Here is a 20,772-nt window from a genome sequence, read left to right as displayed (position 1 = left end):
GCGAAAGGAACAACGAAGCCCGCCCACAAACTCTACCCCTCCTCCCACGTGCTCAGGAACGCACCTCAGACCACTGCCCGCCAAATCAAACAGCTCATCAAACACATACTCACTCGCTTTGGTCTGTGCTGTGGTCCAAACCCAGCTGTGAGCCACGTTGACTATTCTTTTGCCCTCCATGGCTGCCGCTTCAAATGTATTTCATGGAAACAACACTTCTTTCAATGTTATAGAAATTCCTGCTTCAGGTAACTGTTTGTTTCTGTCAGTCGGGTTTTTTTGGAGAAATGTCATTGACGAAACTGCTGCTCATAGCAAACTGTTTTACACGCTACATACAGCAATTCGCATCCGCGACAAACATGCGTCTTCTTAGATGCTCCTGCACTTTGTACACACCCCCCCTCCCGCCGTGGTCGGGTGTCTTGGTGGATTATATATAGAAAGGCAGCCAAAACCGCACAGAGCAATGAAAAGTCTTTGTGAGTCACAGGTAGGGTTACCACTTTTAATACAAACAAATAAGGGACGCATACTGCAGCGGGGGCCACATCCCTTGGGGGCCAAGACCACGGAACGTGCAATTTCATTCTCAAATACAGGACGATTCTGTATTTTAAACGACGGGTGGCAACCCTAGCCTCACAGGTGCATCTACACTGTACAAAGACGACAACGACTCGAGTGATGAGTTGGAGGTGGGCACTTGAGCAGGCGGTGTATACTGAACGAGAAATCAGCAGACTAGCATGACGGAAGGAGCGGAGTGGATGTCGTCCTCCTCTCCTCCCGTTCCATCCTCCGCGCCTGTGCGCCGCACAGACGATTGTGTGTTGGTTCGCTCCGTGCATTGGTTAAAACCCAATGAAGAAAGCAGTCTTTAAAAACCAATAAGCCCTGTGCCTCTGTTTCATTACCGTCTCACCTGATTCACCAATGCAGGCCCCGCAACAGGCGATCCGGCGGTGTCATTCCCATGACCCGACGGGCAGCCAACCAGGTAACCAAAGTCTTTGGGTTCAGGGGGGGAGTATGGTTACAAAGCTGAAACTTAAAGGAATTGATGGAAGGGCACCACCAGGTGTGGAGCCTTTCGCTTCATTTGACTCAACACAGGAAACCTCACCCGGCCCGGACACGGAGAGGATTGACATGAAATGAAATGTTGACCTTTTGAAAAGTGCCTCGGGAGAACCTATGTTGTGGCTTTGGTTTAAACAGTGATTTTATTTCAAATGTAATTAATATGCAATTGCTGACTTTACATACCTGCATAATACTGTGCGAAAAAAAAAAGTCAATAAATTTCCCTACAAGTCACCTGTGTTAAGACGTTCACATATATTCTCTATCTTATTCCAGTTTTCAGAGCCAGTTCGATAAATTACCATATTTACGTGTGTACCACGCGCACATTTTTTCCCGAAAATTAGCATTAGAAAATCAGGTGCGCGTCATACATGAGGAAATACAATTCTGTAATGTTTACTTCTTCTGCTTGGGCTCGCTCGCTCTCTCTCTCTCGCTTGTTTGCTCGTGCACTTTGGTCTCTCTCGCTTGCTTGCTCGCGCACTCACGCTCTCTCTCACTTGCTTGCGCGCTTTCTCTCTAAACACTTCCTATACAATCACAACGCGCGTCGTACACGGGGCAAAACAATTTTCCTGATTTACTTTGTAAAAATTAGGGTGCGCGTCTTACACGAGGGTGCATGGTACACAAGTAAACAAGTAAATACGGTAGATTAGGTGTTGGTGTGATGTTTAATTGGAGACCCAAACTTCTATATCCTTAATATTGTGTATCTAAGAATCTGAAAGACTGGGGGGTTGTTTCTGAAAACACAGAATTAGTCATAAAAAATGACAGTGATATAAAATGCTATGTCAGATTGGTGAGTACAATATATGCTAGGGAGCAAGTCAAATGAATGGATTTCTCTCAATGGAGAATGCAATAGCTGTTATGTGTGCTTACAATGTAATCATCACATCTATCTGCATTAGCTGAGAGGGTATGATACACCAGCAGGCCAACTGGATGGATTTGGTTTTGTTGCCATGAAAACTCTTTATACTACTGATTTTAAAGGTGGTATATTAGATTGTTCTGCACATCAGAGTTATTTGACTTTCCTTCATGTCTTGACTATATTTGCAGTATTCTAAGATGTGTATAGTGTCAGAAAAAAATCCATCCATTCATTACCCAACCCACTACAGTAATCCTCGCTAATGTAGTGTTAACCAGGAAGGCTCGTCTCGCTCATTCAGCACTAACGTGTTTCGCTGTGTAAAGAGTTAACTTTTGTGCTTTTTTTTTTTATTTGTGCATAGTCAAGCCCTTCATTATGGCTCCAAAACGATCTGCTACTGCTTCAGGGGCCGTGCCCAAGCAAACGGGAGATGTTAACGATTGCAAAAGGTAAACGCTTTTGGATTTGTTGAAGGCTACGATTCTTTTTATTTAAAAAGTAGGAAAGGAATATAAGATCTACGGCCGCAGTGTCCTTTTAACCAGGGTGCAAAACAAGTTGTAAGTGGATGTAATAAGGCAGTAGTCTGGATGGAATCTGCTTTAGGGATTTGGATTGAAGACTGCCAGAAGAAGAACAACGGCAGTGCTACACAATCGCCAGAAGTGGCTACTTTTTAAGAACTGTAACGCTCTCCTTTGTTGTGCAGTAAAATTAAACTCATTGTTATCGGACAAGTCATCGTGTCATTGTTGGTGAGTAACCATAATTATCCTAATTACAGGGTCACAGGGGTCTGCTGTAGCCAATCCCAGCCAACACAGGGAGCTAAGCGGGAAACAAACCCCAGGCAGGGTGTCGGCCCACAGCAGGGCACACACACACTAGGGACAATTAAGAATCTCCAATGTACCTAACCTGCATGTCTTTGGACTGTGGAAGGAAACCAGAGTACCCGGAGGAAACCCATGCAGACACGGGAAGAACATGCAAACACCACACAGGGAAGACCCTGGAAGCGAACCCGGGTCTCCTAACTGCGAGGCAGCAGTGCTCCCCACTGCTCCACCGTGCTGCCCTGTCAGAAAAAAAAATGTTTTATTTTATATTATTATACTTTTGGGTTAATTCGACGTTTAATGGTAGTTTGGGATTGAAAACATATTGAACCATGCATCAATCATCAAGGAAGATTTTCAACTGGTACTCATCAATTAATTATTCTTTTATAATTTTATTATCTATACATTGATTTAATATGTGGCAGCCAATATGTATAACTGTTATATATCTAAACTAAGCCTAGAGGCTAAATACAGTATAATGCCACAACCAAAATAAACATATGCATAGTTTGTTTTGTTTTTTAATCTGTTTACATATTTATATATTACTTGTATTATTGATTATGCCCTATGCTGGCTAGTTTGTGCTCCAACACCCCTGTGACACTTTTCAAGAATAAGCAGGTTAGAAAAAGAATGAAAGTATTATTGATCTTGGGAGTCTTAATATACTAATTTATTTTAAAAAGTAGTATCTAAAGCTAAAGTATATATATATTGTCACATATTTGTGCATGGGAGATAGCTGAATTGACCAAAAGAAGCTAATTTCCACACCAGCCGAAGTGGTGGCGGGGTCCACTAAACCTTCCTCTTTTATCTCTGCAGACTGGACATGGGAGAAACAGCCTGATTCATCCCCGAAGACGTCACTTCTTGTTCCAGCCCCAAAAACATAATTTCTGATTCTGGGCGTGATGATGTCACTTCTAGTTTCTCCCCCAAGAACACCCCTTGCTTCAATTACATCACTTCTACCTGCCTGCCTTAAATACAAGACAACTTCCTCAGTAACTTCAGTTCTATTTTGGACTCAACTCTGTACACATCTATGCAACATATTTTGCCTTTTTCCGCCAGGCTTCAAGTATATGAGTGGCTGCCCCAAACATTTTTTGTGTGTGTCAAGGTTATTTATTTCACAACATATACTTAGTGTATATATATTGTGGTAAATCAGCCCTAGGCACAGACAGACACACAGAGTCACAAGTCCAAAAATCACCACAAATAAACTAAGTTTCTTCCTCTCTCTTTTTCTTCTGCCGTCTCCACTCCTCCCTTCAAAAGCTTTGTCCTCCACCTACCAACTCTGGCTCCCAGAATGAAATGAGGTGGCCCCTTTTATGTTGCACCCGGATGTGCTCCAGGTGATCCATGACAATCTTCCTGTAGAACTTCCTTGTGTGACAGAAGTGCTGCAGTCCATGGCTCCGTAATTGTCCAGGCGCCCCCTGCAAACCAGGGTGGCTGCCCTCTCATGTCCCAGGGGAGGTACGTCGTATATATATATATATATATTATATATATATATATATGCAGAGGCACGTGTTCACACTCAAGAATTTTATTTTTATTTTCTTCAGCTGTGGGCACACGTCTTCCCCGTGTCCCACAGGCCCCACACAGTCCAAGCACAAAAACCCAAACACAATGCAAATTTTCCTGCTCCACCACTCCTCCCAGGCAACCTCGTCCTCTTCCTCCCGATTCTGGCCCTCATTGCTGGGAGGCAGGCCCTTTTATACCCCACCCGGAAGTGTTCCAGGTGCCTGACCAGCTGGTCTTAATTGCACCTCCGGGTTGGGCTGATAAACCGTCCAGTGTGGTGGCTGGTTCTCTGCAGCATTCCCTAGCGGCCACCCCATCTCCCAACCGGGCTGTTATTGTTATTATTTGTGTGAGAGTTATTTTACTGATATTGAAAAGAAGTTAACAGAAACACGCCGATCTATCCCATAGAAGTGCACCCCGTGTCACCCTCTCCCAGCCCTCCTCTCTGGACTCCAGTGCTCAGCCGTCCGTCGCCAGGCGCATTCTGACAGAGAGGTTTTATTTATTCGTCCACGTGACTATCGCGGAAACTACCATATTATACTTTTTTTTAATTGGCAGTACTTGATAGTAGAAGAGATGAGGAAAACAACTTTGCGTCTTTCTACTTTTGTATGACTACAGTTCTACAGTTCATGCAAATTATCTGGTGGCAGATTTTGACCCTTAAACCACTTAATCAGTTTCAATCCATAAAGTGTGATTAAGAAGAAAACAGAATCCATCAGAACAAAAACCTGTACTTTCCTCCAGTATTCAAAGATTTTCTTCCATAGAGTTCTTGATAAAGTAATGATTGTGAATGGTACTTAGTAAGTAGTAAACATACCAAATGGTACTTAGTAACTTAGTTTACTCTTATCCATACATCTTCCAAACTGCACACATTTGCACACTACATGTTCTAATATTTATGAAAAAGGCAGTCCTTCCGTGCAGTATATGAGAATCGCTGAACATGCCTTAAAAGTTGCTTTTTGTAAATGTTTTATTATATGCCAAAACTCTGTCTTGTTTGATTTTTTCTTTTAATAATTTTTGTAAATATGTATAGAAACCTTAGCTTTTAAGTATAAGTGTGCTAGGTACAAATAAATGGAACTGAATTAAAGGTTAACTGAAAAATTTTCATAGTGTTACCGCATTAATCAATTTTAAAATATAATTTTGAGACTTTCAAGGCTGAAAGGAAAGTTTAAACTCCATCAGGAAGAGTAGACATTTTTCTATTATGCCTTTGACAGCTTTATGATTGTGAAAGGGGTTCTTTCATAGACCCATATGGTTAGTTGTCAGTTATTTTCAGAAAGAAGCCATATTCTATATTTTGATATTTATTGTGTGCAATTTCATTTCCATGACCTGTCACATCAGAAGGAAAAAAAATGTTTTAATATAATAAATAACTGCACAGTACAGTGGGATCCAAATGATTATAATGCTGATGTTCCACATAGCTACATTAATAGTAACTCTCGCCAAGATACATCAGACAGAAATGTATTTTTATTTGAAGCATTCCTTTAGTATCTTTAAAATTGCTACACAAGAAATAATCTAAATACCTCTGTGATCTTTCAGGTAAACAACTTCATGATATTTCTGAGATGTTAAAATTTTATTTTATGGCAATTACCACCCACCTTCTCGCCAACACTCTTCAGTATGAACTGCCAGGTAAATGCAGCTTTTTAGAGACTGACTGCATGTACATTTAATCTAAATTGTACCTACACAATACTCCAATGCATTTATTTGAAAGGTTTTGTTGAAAGTTACTAAAATGCTACAAAATGTACTAACCACAAGTTACATTATAATTTATTTTATTTTAATATAATTGTAAGTGCTGCCTTGCAGTGGTCTGGCCTTGCATCTAGGGCTGGCACCTAAATTGTGTCCTTTACAACCTGATAAATTTTAAATACCCGTAGCCCTCTAAAAGACAAATGCAAATTCAAAATATGAAGGAGTTCACGTGTAACAAATACTTACTGAAGGGTATTGTAACAAATCTCCCCCACCACGCCGTAATGGGTTGATCGTTACCGCTAACCTTTCCTACTTTAAGCCAGCTAATGAAAAGGATAGGCCAATATCACGCTCTGCAGTGCACCCCTGTACATCTCTTTCTAAAATGTTCAGTTTAGACTGTCAGCTGACCATAGGCAGTATGAAAGAAAAAAAAATAGCCAGAGGACAAAATCCATAAGCACTGAGAAATGTAACATACAAAAGAGAAAACAGGAAAAGATGAATTCCTGTCACCCCTCCACCCCCACCCCAACCCAAAATATCCCTTATATGTGCACATACAAAAAAAAAATATGCACAGTGGAAATATCACTCCCCCAATTCCCCTTCTGAAGTTCACACGCAAGTCCAAAATTCTAGCCCAACTGTTGGCAGCAGATGAAATGAAATGTAGAATTGGAGGCCAACTCCAAACAGTGAACAGTGATATCACCAACTTCCACCTAACAGAAAGGTCTTCCGGAGCTACAAAAACTCTTCTCATAGCCCGGGCAGATGCTGATCTGTTTAGTCAGATTTTCCGTCTTCTCCTTGGCTGTTCTCTCCTCATTTTACAAAACAGCACGGTTTATGCAAATTTCCCTCAAAAACATTTTCTCTCTCAGCAGCACTCGCTCTCTCTCTCTATCTCTCTAAGAACAGAGAGGAACATTAGAACAAATCCAAATTTATTTAAAACCAACCACAAGCAACCAAAAAGTAACATTGCAGGAGATCGCTATTAGCCTTATAGCCCGATCAGTACAGTTCAGTAAACATTTTTTTTAAAAATGAGTTTTAAGAACAGGGAAAAAAAGGAACATTTGAAAAATCTGTAATTTAATAAACCACCAAGAAAAGTAACATTGCAACAAATCACGCTATGAACCACTCCATGTAAACACTTTTTTTAATGAGTTTTAATCACAGGGAAAAAAACGAATATTTGAAAAAAGAGAAAAGTAACATTGCGACAATTCATGCTACAAACTGAAAAATTAACTTTTGAAAAATCCATAATACAAAAACCATAAACCACCAAGAAAACTAACCTTGCATGAGTCGAGTTCTGGCATGAAGTGAGGAGGAAGAGGAGGTTACAGTTTTGAGGGAGAGTCTGGCTCCGCAATGGAGGGATGTTTTCCTTCAGGTGTTTTCTCTCTTGTGATTTCTTGGGTTTCTGGTGTTTTTAGCTGTTTAGCTGGTGGGAGCGAAAGCCTCATGCAGCCATTCCAAAAAGAAAGTCTTAATGACCCAACCCTTCGTGTTTGCTCTCCACATTACTGGCAGTCTGGCTTTGTTTACATTGTGCTGCTTGAAAGCACGAGGGTTCTCAAATTGGTAAATGAGTAAACTGGTAAACAGTTTTTCCACCTCTTCCAGCACTTGAAGCCTCTGCCTGGTTAACGCTGTAACTCTTTTTGCAACATCAGCTGCTTTAATAGATTCTTTCTGCTTTAGAATAGTTGAAATCGTAGATTTTGACATCTTGTACTCAGTGGCAAGATCAGTAACACGAACGCCACGCTCAAACTTTTCAATAATTTCTTTCTTTACTTCGATTTAAATTTTCTTCAAAACTTTCTTCTCACCACTCTTCACTTGCTTAGACGCCATAGTTAACTGCAAAAGCACACAAAATACTGCACAGAGATTGCAGGTAAAGCACGCACGTCTAACTGAGAACAATGAACAGGGAGCGGCTCTGCTTAAATACAGTAATCGGCACATATGAACCAGCCAGGCAGGCACACTTGTGCAGGCTTGCTCTCTCTCTCAGCAGCACGCACCCTCCCCCTCTCTCTCAGCAGCAGGCAGGCTCGCTCTCTCTCTCTCTCAGCAGCACACACCCTCTCCCTCTATCTCAGCAGCAGGCAGGCACGCACGTGCAGGCAGGCAGGCACTTCTGATCGAGAACAATACAACACGTGCGGAAATCATCGGCGCGCACAAACCGAAAGGGAAACTGGCTTGTTCATATACCAAGTGTGTGGTCGTGAACCGAGGCAAAAGTTTGGTGAACTTTTTGGTCGTGAACCGAGTTGTACGTGTACCGAGACGTTCATGAACCGAGGTTCCACCGTAGAGATGGATTATGAAGGGAGCTATCTCCTCTGAGCTGCTATTTCAGACTCGTACAGGGCTGTATGGGAATTAGTACTTGTCGACTTGATGGGTTCTGGAGGTGCCGCAAGTGGGTGCTGCAGGAACCATTGAGCCCTTTAATATAGGGCTCCCACGTTACCTAGAAATACTGCTAGGCCACAATTATGCAGCACAAGAAGTACTGCCGGGATTCCGAATATAAGGAACAGCTCCATCTTGTTCAGCAAGCCAGAGTCGGGAGGAGGTGGAAAACAAAGATTGACAGAGGAGGGGTGGAGATAGAAGAGAAGAACTGCTGTGTGCTACATTCTTGTGTTTTGCACTATGTGCTGAGACAGTGCGGGGGGAAACGATTTGGGAAGCGTTTTTCCACACTTAAATAAATGTGCGTTGTGCTGGAACTTGTGGTAGGGACTGTCTGTGTTGGGTTTGGGCAGCTGGAATGCCTTGGTGGTCACAATGTATATATTTTAATCAGATCAGTAAATGTTTTGTTTAATGCTAACAATATTAAAGCTTGTGTCTGCATTTTTGTCATTAAAGCACGCTTGACCATTACACCAATTGGGACTTTAATGACGTTACATTCAAATACATAAACTTTATAATATGAACTTGGCACCCACTTTCTTCATGGAAGGCTTTCCACATGATTTTGGAGTGTTTCTGTGGGAATTTGTGCCCATTCATTCTATAGAGCATTTATGAGGTGAGGCACTGACGTTGGATGGGAAGGCCTGGCTTGCAATCCCTGTTCCAGTTCATCCCAAAGGTGTTTGATGGAGTTGAGGTTAGGGCTCTATGGGGGCCAGTCAAGTTCTTCCATACTAAACTCATCTAACCATGTTTATATGGAACGTGGTTTGTGCACTAAGGCACAGTCATGCTGGAATAGAAAAAGGCCTTTCTTGAAAAACAGCCCACACCATTATACCTCTTCCTCCAAATTTCACAGCTGGCACAATGCAGTCAGGCAGGTAACATTCTTCCAGCATCTGCCAAACCCAAACTCACCCATCTGACTGCCAAATAGAGAAGCTTGATTCATCTTTCCATATATTCCATTGCTCCACAGTCCAGTGGCACTGTGCTTTACCCCCACTTCATCTGACACTTGGCATGCAACTTCTTGGCCATGGAAACCCATTCCATGAAGCTCCCATGGCACAGTTTTTGTGCTTACATTAATGCCAGTGGAAGGTTTGGAATTCTTCAGCAATGGAGTCACCTTAGCAGTCGTTAACCCCGTTCTGTGACTTTACATTGTCTTCTGCTTCATGGCCGAGTTGCTGTTGTTCTTCCATTTTCCAATAATACTACATACAGTTGACCAATGAAACTTCACAAACTGTCTTACTGAAAAGGTGACATCCTATCACAGTACCATGCTTGAAGTCAATGAGCTCTTCAGAACAACCCATTTTGTTTCACAAATGTTTGTAAGTGTAGATTGCATGGCTGGGTGCTTGATTTTATAAACCTGTGGCAATGGATCTGATTAAAACACCTGAATTCAAAAATTAAGAGGTGTGTCCCAATGCTTTTGTCCATATGGTGTATCATGCAATGTCCAGAGCAATTGTTTGACATGGATCATGTCAGATCTAATGTGACAAAAAAAAATTTAAAACGTGGGATGTGTGATTATACTACTGAAAATTCAATATTAATTCTAGAAGCTTCCTTAAGAGAGCATGCATATTTTAGACTATGGTCAATGTTAAAACAGCAAACATAATCAGAGAAGATGATCTCAATAGATGCACTACCAATGTTCAGATTTCCCATCTTAAAATTTTAAGTATGCAAACTTGCTGAAGCCCTTCATCATTTATTTGCTTTGATTAGGTAAAAACGAAAGTTATCTAGTCAATAGTGAGCCTGTTGATTGGTTTTAATTTAAGAGTGCCTAGTCTGCATATATTTTCTTGCGGTTCACATAGCCAATACTAATACAGCCCTGATTTGCATGCCACTTATGACAATTGTAACAAAGTGTCTTTGTAATTCACTGATTAACAGTGTTCTTACACAGTGTCGTATATGCAGATTGAAGACTGGGTCAAGTACTCTCTTGATGAGCCAGTTCATTGCCTGCTAAAATAGTACAAAAGAAGAAGAGCTCTTCACGCTCTTCATTTTCTCCTGCCAGAACATTCTGGATGAGGGCAAAAGAAGGCACTCTTAAGATACAACTCAGCTCCTTACCTTTACACTAGTCTTATTAGACTTCTTTTAAGTCTTAGTAAATAAAATAAAAGCCTTTATTAAAATATGAAAAAATATACATATATGCTTTAGGATTATGTTCCCTTATAGAATAAGAAATGATTAATTTTGAATGAGGGTGTAACAAGGGTAACGGAGTGGCACAGTGGTTAGCACTGCTGTCTCAGTCCAGGCTCTAAGTCCAGTTCTAAGCATCCTCAAACTCAAAAGACAATAAGTAACTTTAAATTGGTACAGTACTATAATTGGTGACCCCACAATGGACTGGCTCCCTGAAGGGCCAACTTTTATCTGGGACCTAATGCTACCAGAATGGGCAAAAGCTTCCCATTACCCAGAACCAGATAAATTGTTTAGAAAATGGATGGACTGATGAACATATGCAAAATTTTGCACTGATCTGTAGCTTTTCTGTCCATTATGTGCTGTACATTATATTCACATAAAACAAAGAGTTCTGATTTGGTTTCAGTTTTTACTTTGTACTCTTCCTTTTGACAAGTTCATAATGGTACACATGTACTGTGGAAATAATTATCCACTTGTCCATTCATTTACTTTTGAAATCTGATAATCCCCTTACAGATGTGTGGTGGGGCAGAAGCTGTCCCAGCGGTATTGGCACTTGGATTTATTAAATGTTTATGGCTTTATTAAATGTTAGAGCATTAACCAACAAGACGTTTTCCATTAACAATCTTATTAGTGATAAGAAAATCGATTTTATTGCACTAAGTGAAACATGGCTTAGCTCTGATGCTGCGACTGTTTTAATCGAATCTGCGCCTCTGAATTACAGCTTTGCCCATGTGGATCGCTAAGGTAAGAAAGGTGGCGGTTTAGCAAACATTTACGCAAACTGTTTAAAGTGTAAAGATGTTGGCTTTGGCAAATTAAAGTCCTTTGAGTATCTTGCCATTGTGATTCATGGAGTTTCTCAGTTTCTAGTATTGTCCGTGTATAGACCTTGTATATACAATGTGTCTTTATTTGAGGAATTCTCAGACTTGGTGTCAATTGTAATTACGAACTACGACACATTCATAAAAGTTGGTGACTTTAACTTTCATATCGATAAACAGTGTGACTCAAAAGTAAAAGAATTCATGAACCTTCTGGACTTTATTGATTTCAGCCAGCACATTAGTCAGCCTACACACAAAGCAGGTCATATGTTAGATTTAGTAATTACTAAAGGATTAAAAGTTGATATGAAGCAGATCATTGATATTGGTCTATCAGACCATTTTCTCTTACTATTTAATATAGAAATAATGATAGAAAAAATGCACTAGAAGCATATTGTTAAAAAAACTCTTCTTTGATTCATCAGCAGCTTCAAAATTTACAAACATTCTAAGCAACCGGTCTGTTTGTAGTGCTTACTACAATAGCGAGAATAATGTAAATAGTAAGGTGGAAAATTTTAATACTGAAGTGGGAGCTGCTGCTGACATAGTCCCACCTGAAAAGACAGTTAAAAATCTTCTAGCACTATTGTACCATGGAAGACTCAAAGAGTATCTGATCTAAAGAGAACATGCTAGAGACAAACATAGTACTTCTTGAGAGGCGCTGTTATTTTCCTAAAATTATAAATAACACTGCTAGTAATCCCAGAGTTTTATTCTCTACAATTGACCGCCTGCTAAAATCAGGTCACTCAATGGAATGACTCCAAAAAACTTCCAGTGAAACTTGTGAGGCTTTTGCTGTATTTTTTAATCAAAAAATTAAATATATTAGAAATAATATAGTACATCTCCCCAATACTGATCCTCTTATACCCAGTACTCCATTATAAACAAATTAATTAAATTAAATTTCACCAGGATAGATTTACCTGATTTATATAAAATAATTTCTATACTGAGACCATCCACCTGCGTCCTTGACCCAATACCAACAAGTTTTTTCAAAGAAGTATCCGGCGTGCTAATTGATAGTATTCTTGAAATAGTAAACTCATTATTAGATACAGGGGTCTTCCCTGTAAGACTGCTGTAGTTAAACCCCTGCTGAAGAAAAATAATCTTGACTCCTCTGCTTTTGAAAATTTTAGACCTACTGTATTTCAAACCTGCCTTTCTTAAGTAAAATCCTAGAGAAGGCAGTCATTATGCAGCTAAATGACCACCTCAATAAACATGCTATTCTTGATAAGTTTCTTTAACTGCACTTGTTAAAGTAGTAAATGACTTGTGGGTAAATGCACTCATAGGCTGTTTATCTGTTCTCATCCTCTTAGATCTGAGTGCCGCATTTGATACCACTGACCACAATATTCTCAGAAATCGCCTTAGTCAATGGGTGGGCCGCTCTGGCAATGTCTTAAATTCTTTGTTAGTTGTGATGATTATACTTCAAAGACACATGATATTCTGTATGGTGTTCCACAAGGCTCTATCCTGGATCCGCTGCTCTTTTCGATTTACATGCTTTCGTTATCTCAGGGCATAATGTAAGCTACCACAGTTATATTGATGACACACAGCTGTATTTATCAATAGCACCTGCCGACCCTGACTCTCTTGATTCACTGATACAATGTCTTACTTGTGTTCCTGAATGGATGACTAGTAATTTTCTCAAACTAAATAAGGAGAACACAGAAATTTTAGTGATTTGCAAAAATGGATATAATGAGGTTATTAGAAATAAACTTGATGCATTAGGATTAAAAGTGAAGACGGAGGTAAAGAATTTAGGGGTAATTATTGACTCTGACCTGAATTTTAAATCGCATATTAATCAGATTACTAGGACAGCATTTTTTCACCTAAGAAATCTAGCAAAATTTAGACCTCTTATAATATTGCAAGATGCTGAGAAATTAGTTCACGCTTTTATCTTCAGTTGGCTAGATTACTGTAACGCACTCCTCTCAGGACTACCTAAGAAAGACATCAATCGATTGCAACTAGTGCAGAATGCAGCTGGTAGAATCTTAGCTAGGAAAAGAAAATCCAAGCACATCTCTCCAGTTCTGATGTCACTACACTGGTTACTTGTGTAATTTAGAATTGACTTTAAAATACTGCTTATAGTTTACAAAGCCTTAAATAATCTTGCTCCATCCTATATTTCAGAATGTCTTTCACTTTATACTCCAAATTATAACCTTAGATCTTCAAATCAGTGTCTGCGTATTATTCAGAGAGCTAAACTTAATAGAACTGGTGAGGCGGCCTTCTGCTGTTATGCACCTAAAATTTGGAATAGCTTGCCAATAGGAATTCACCAGGCTAATATGGTGGAGCACTTCAAAAAACTGCTAAAATCTATTTATTTTAACATGGCTTTCTCATAGCTTCATTTTAGTTTAATCCTGATACTCTGTATATGCATTTAATTATCAATATCATTCCTGATGGCTCTGTAATCTGTACTAACCCCTACTTTTTCTTCTGTTCTGTTCTTTTTCCAGTTTTCTGTTGTGGCATTCTGCGCCCCTACCACTTAATCAAAGCACCGTGATGTCCCTACATTGATGGATTAAAAGCCAGAAGTCCACATGATCATTAAGTTCTTCCATGTGAACCCTGAATACAGTGAGGACTGATTGTGAGGTCATTTATGCTAGGTAGAATGCCTAGAGGGGGCTGGGCGGTCTCGTGGCCTAGGAACCCCTGCAGATTTTATTTTTCTCTCCAGCCATCTGGAGAGTTTTTTTTTTTTTTCTGCCCTCCCTGGCCATTGGACCTTACTTTTATTCTATGTTAATTAATGTTCCCTAATTCTATTTTCTTATTTATTTTGTTGTTTTTCACTTTCTTCATTATGTAAAGCACTTTGAGCTACATCGTTTGTATGAAAATGTGCTATATAAATAAATGTTGTTGTTTCAGTTCACTCTCTCTTTTTCTCCTTCTAACACATACTCATCCCCTCTCACTTGACTGAATGTCCATACACCATTACTGGACTCAGACTGAAACCAATTCAGCAGTGATAGCCACTGTACAATTGTAAAAATATAATATTGTTATGCTATAGCATAATGTGCTCTGTGCATGTAATATTTCAGATGTCCTGCATAGGTATATTAGTAGGCATGGTGAGCAGGGCGGACCATGATACTGATTCCTCATTAGCAATCTTCACATCCTCCTATTTTATTACTGGGTGCTCCCAGGTCAGCAAAATGATGCATTTTGTCTAATGTGTGACTGAGTATAAAACTGGGCCAATTTAGAGTCCTTAGTCAACCTGCTTTTAAACTTATGTAACAAGAAAGAGCTAAGTAAATTTACTTTCTGACAAAATACTATCAATTCTCCCAAAGTGCATCTAAAAAGAAATGTCAGTTTAGGCACTGGTGACTTTATAGACTTTTGAAGTATAGGATAAACAACAAAAGCCGACTGCACTGTGATCTTATATTGATCAAGAATAATACACAGGAATCTCTAAGAAAACAGAAACATTGTCTATAAGAGGAAAACATCAATACAGAAAAAAGAACTAACCCACACTGAGCGAGGCTAATTATCACTGATAAAAACGACACAAAAGATGTAACAAGAAGAAACAAAAGAAACATAAGAGAACAAGAGAATGTGAAGAGATCATAAGAGACAAGCACAAGTGATTCATAATAGTTTGCTTAAAGATCTGCTTAATTAAAACAATTTTAGGTGTGTAATGAGACAACAGGAGAAAGCATGCATAACCTGAAATGTAGCTAAGTGCCTAAGGACATTGTCTAAGGAATTGCAGCTAGCGTGCATTATAGTTCTCAGGTGTGAAGTATTATCATAATAAAATTTCTATTTCTATCAGGGATGGAATAAAAGATTAACCACATTTAATCAAACAGTAAAACAAGTCAATTTCAAGATTTAAATAGCTTTGGATATCTTACCAGATCATTTCAGTGCTCACTTTCCAGAGTGTACATTATGACTTTAAGGTAATGGTGTTCTGAAAATTTGAACAATAAATAAAAGCACAGCAGAAAGTCATGCCACAGAGCTACAGGACTGCAAAACTAAAATGATCTGAATGATCTAGTGTTTAAGGGAGCTCCATTAATATTAGCATTTGAATCTAGACTGAAAGCTCTTTACTTTAGTCTAGCATACTCTTATTGGTGCTGTTGATTGAGCTGCACATATTGCAACTCTGCTTTCTATTTATTTATTATTTTAATATGGTATCAGAAATAAATCATTACAACTGTTACTGACACTTCCAATTCTATTTCTCTTGTTGGTATTGTGTTATGGCACTAGGTACAGCTGCCACTTTGCTAAGCTATTATACCCATTAGTGTGATATGGATTCAATACTTGCTGACAAATCACTTTAATTTATTTCAGTTTACATTCTATAAAATTGTGGACTTTAGTATGTGTATATAAAATTGTTAAGTGGATGTGTAGTTGAGTGGCTTAGCTCAACAAATTTTTACATTTGCCTGATATGAAGGAAAATTTATCTTCCATACGTTTGTTTTCTATAGGAATGCAGTTAATTTAAATTTTTGCTTTCTTCACTCCTATTTTACAGCATTTTATAATATTGACACTGAAGTTTATGTTGTGATAATCCTGTTGGGGCCATGCCAGAATTTTCCTTTTTTTGTGCAGATTTCTCCAACGTTAACATTAAATTACCTAGCTATTAATATCAGTCCCTCTTTTGCTAATGACTATGGATGTGGAAGTTCATGCACTGTTCAGTAGATTGCAGGTGTCTGGTCTGTCTTGACTGGCATCAGATTGTTATTATATCCTCTGATATTGTCATCATCTGGCAGAATTCAACATTATAGATTGAAACATTAAGGAAATTAAGAGCCTCATAGCCACCAACAAAACCCTCAAGTTTCAATACAAGCGGCTTTGAGGAGAAAAAGAATAAACCACAAAACATGAAAACGACACAAAGCAGATGCACTACAAGGCTCAAACACAAGGTTGGGGGTGTCCGGTAGCAGTGCTAACCACTGTGTTGTCAGCCATTTACTGGACAATGCAAGACTGGTAAACAGTTGAAAAATAAAATCTTCTACATACTTGATCTTTCTTCATTAATACTCTGAGCTTTTTGAAACAAGGGTATAACACTGCTGGTTTATTTTCCACAAAGGTGAGAAGCCAAAATAAAGTTTACTTGGTGGATTTTTCAAATTTAGCATCTTCAGGCTGTCCTCCAAAGCAGTGGATGAAGATTAAGGTGCTGCTCTGCCCCATTCTGATCAAAATTTTTTTTCCCCAAATTACTCTGGGAGAAAATGGTACTTGTCTTTTTATCCTTTACTACTAGCTTGCACTGCATAGCTGTGCTTGGCAAAGCTCAAACTGGAAGAGCAAAAATGTATTGAAAAACATAATAATAGAAAAGCAGTATTTATTTTAATACATAGAATAAGGGACTCTGGCCTTCAAGGCTCATTGCTTAACTGGAATGCAGGTTGCACATGTGCACAAATATTAAAATAATATCATCTGGCTTGGAGCAACTAGCATGAAGACAATTTCGTTCACTACAAAATGCAATAATTTCCTAGATAAGAAATTATGTTGAATATATGATAAAAAATTGGAAAAAAAACTTGCTAAAACAAAAACAAAGTCGAGGATTGATATTAAATGCGTTACATATTTTGTGCAATATCTGCTAGGGCTGTGCCCCACTGATGCCATAATGCAAAAACAATTTGATTGGCATTATTTTGTTTTTACTAGAACTCTGAGGCAGATGCATACAAGTATTTTATATATTTGCTCATTATGTTGCAACCAATTTTGTTGATGAACTTCAGAGGTGCAGAAAAGTAAACTCCACTATAGAGCATGAGCCAGCCCTGCACTAGACACAAGTCCATTACAGGTTATAGTCTAGCACAAAAAAAAATCAACATTTATTCACGTAGGCCAATTAAGAGTTGTCAAGTCAAGTCAAGTTGGGGAGCATGCACTGGTGCAGTGCCTTGCCGCACTCACTACACATCAAAACAACTCTGGATCCCGGTTTGCAACCCCCCAGGCAGACACGCGGTGCAGTCCCACCCTCTGGAAATTACCCTCTATCTGCCGCAGCCAGGTGTTACGTGGGTGACCCCTTGGTCTGGTCCATTCAGGTCCCCAACAATGAGGATCTTACGAGCCTGATCACCCTCGGGGAAACGCACCACATGGCTGTAGTGCTGTTACTGATGCTCCCTCACAATGCAGGTAATGTGCCTCATTCGGGACTCCATGAGCAGCTGCTCATTTGACACAAAGTCAAACCAATGGTACCCAAGGATATTCCGGAGAGACAGTACCAAAGGAGTCCAGTCTTCGTCTCAGGTCACTGGGTAGCGTCCATGTCTCGCAACCATATAGCAAGACTGGAAGCACCAGGACTCTAAAGACTTGGACCTTCGTCCTTTTGCATAGATATTGGGAGCGTCACACACCACTTTCCAGCGACCTCATGACCCCCAAGCTCTCCCAATCCGTCTACTGACTTCATAGGAAGAGTCACCAGAGACATGAATGATGGCTGTGCCCAAGAGGTCATTAAAGCCCTGGATCTTGGTTTTTATCCAGGACACTTGTAAGCCCAGACACTCAGACTCCTCGCTCAGTCTCTTGAGCACCCCGATCAGAGCCTCCATTGACTCCGCGAAGATCACAGGATCATCAGCAAAGTCAAGATCCATGAACCTTTCACCAACAGATGCCCCACAACCACTGGAGCCCACGACCTTGCCTAACACCCAGTCCATACAACCATTAAACAGAGTAGGAACAAGAACACACCCCTGACGAACCCCAGAATCAACTGGGAAAAACACAGAGGCCCTGCCTCCGCTCTGCACAGCACTCACAGTACCAGTGTACAGGCCAGCCATGATATCCAGCAACCTCGAGGGGATCCCACGAATTGTCAGGATGTCCCACAGGGCAGCTCAATACAACTGAGTCAAATGTTTTACCAAAATCGTCAAAGGCTGCAAAGAAATTCTGCCGATATTCGCGTTTGCGGTCCATGAGAACCCTCAGTGCCAGGATGTGGTTGATGGTAGACTTCTTAGGCATAAAACCAGACTGTTCCGGTCGCTGGTATGTGAGCAAATGATCACGGATCCTATTGAGGATGAACTTAGCAAGGACCTTACCCGGCACCAAGAGCAGTGTTAGCCCCCTGTAGTTGCTGCAATTAAAGCAATCACTCTTCCTTTTCCAGATAGGGACGACAAGTCCCGTTTTCCAGTCAGTTTGGATGATGCCAGTCTCCCAAATGGAAGCAAAGACTGCTTGCAATGCCAGGTGGACAGCCTTACCACTAGCCTGGAGAAGTTCACCCCGGATACCATAGATCCCTGAAGCCTTTCCTCCCTTCAGCTGGTTCACCACATGTGCAATCTTAGTGAGATTGTGTGGTTCACAGCTAATTGGAGGATCAACCTCAAGGACCCAGAGATATCCAATGTCCTAGCCAGAGGATCAACTTTGAACAACTGCTCAAAATAGCCAACCCGCAGGTCACAACTGCAGTGTCATCCGTAAGGACCATTCCATTAGCTGCCCTGACTGTGACTCTCTGAGGAACAGATTCAGATGTGCGTAATGCTTTGATTCCTCCGTAAGCAGGATGTGGGTCACTAGACCACAGATGGAGTGTCACTTGCTCACAGATTCCTCTAACAAACGCCTTTTTATCTGCCCATAGAGTGCTTGCAGCTGTCGTTCTCCTGGTACAGACCAGAATTGCCACTGAGCCATGCATTGTGACTCCTCTCAATGATATCCAGGGTGCCCTGCGAGATAAAACACCTCCTTCTAGGATCACCGGTAACACCAGCAGTACCCTCAGCAACCTAGAGGGTCTTGTCACGGAAGGTCTCCCACATCACATTAGGATCGGCAGTCGTACCCAAATCTGAAAGTTCCTCACACAAACTGTGTGCAAACTCATTAGAAAAAATTAAGAGTTCAACAACAACAACAACATTTATTTATATAGCATATTTTCATACAAACAGTAGCTCAAAGTGCTTTACATAATAAAGAATAGAAAAATAAAAGACAATAAAAAACAAAATAAATCAACATTAATTAACATCGAATAAGTGTAAGGTTCAATGGCCAGGGGACAGAAAAACAAAAACTCCAGACGGCTGGAGAAAAAATAAAATCTGTAGGGATTCCAGACCATGAGACTGCCCAGTCCCCTCTGGCCATTCTATCTAACATAAATGAAACACTCCTCTTTGGATTTAGGGTTCTCACGGAAGGGCTTGATGAATGATGGTCACGTAGACTTCTGCCTTTTAATCCATCCATCATTGTTGGAGCATCATAAAGCTTTGAGTAGGTGGAGGTGGCGCAGGCCACCTCCACAAAGAAACCGGAAAAGAAACAGAAAAGAGAGTAGGGGTCAGTACGATTTTAGAGCCACCATGAATAGTTATTATGAGGAAATTGAACATATAGAGTATCAGGATTATGTTAAATTAAGTTAAATTGAAGTTATAGAAAGGCCATGTTAAAGTAATGTGTTTTCAGCAGTGTTTTAAACTGCTCTACTGTATCAGCCTGGCAAATTCCTATTGGCAGGCTATTCCAGATTTTAGGTGCATAGCAGCAGAAGGCCACCTCACCACTTCTTTTAAGTTTTGTTCTTGGAATTCTAAGGAGACACTCATTTGAGGATCTGAGGTTACGATTTGGAATATAAGGTGTCAGACATTCCATATATAAGATGGGGCGAGATTATTTAAGGCTTTATAAACCATAAGCAGAATTTTAAAGTCAATCCTGAATGACACAGGTAACCAGTGTAGTGACATTAAAACTGGAGAAATGTGTTCGGATTTTCTTTTCCTAGTTAGGATTCTAGCAGCTGCATTCTGCACTAGTTGCAAACGATTTATGTCTTTTTTGGGTAGTCCTGAGAGGAGTGCGTTACAGTAATCTAGTCGACTGAAAACAAACGCGTGAACTAATTTCTCAGCATCTTTCAGTGATATAAGAGGTCTAACTTTATGTTTCTTAAGTGAAAAAATGCTGTCCTAATGATCTGATTAATATGCGATTTAAAATTCAGATTACA

Source organism: Polypterus senegalus, chromosome 7 (genome assembly GCF_016835505.1).
Source record: "Polypterus senegalus isolate Bchr_013 chromosome 7, ASM1683550v1, whole genome shotgun sequence".
NCBI lineage: Eukaryota > Metazoa > Chordata > Cladistia > Polypteriformes > Polypteridae > Polypterus > Polypterus senegalus.
The sequence above is the reverse complement of the archived record's forward strand: the minus strand, read 5'-3'. Positions refer to the sequence as shown.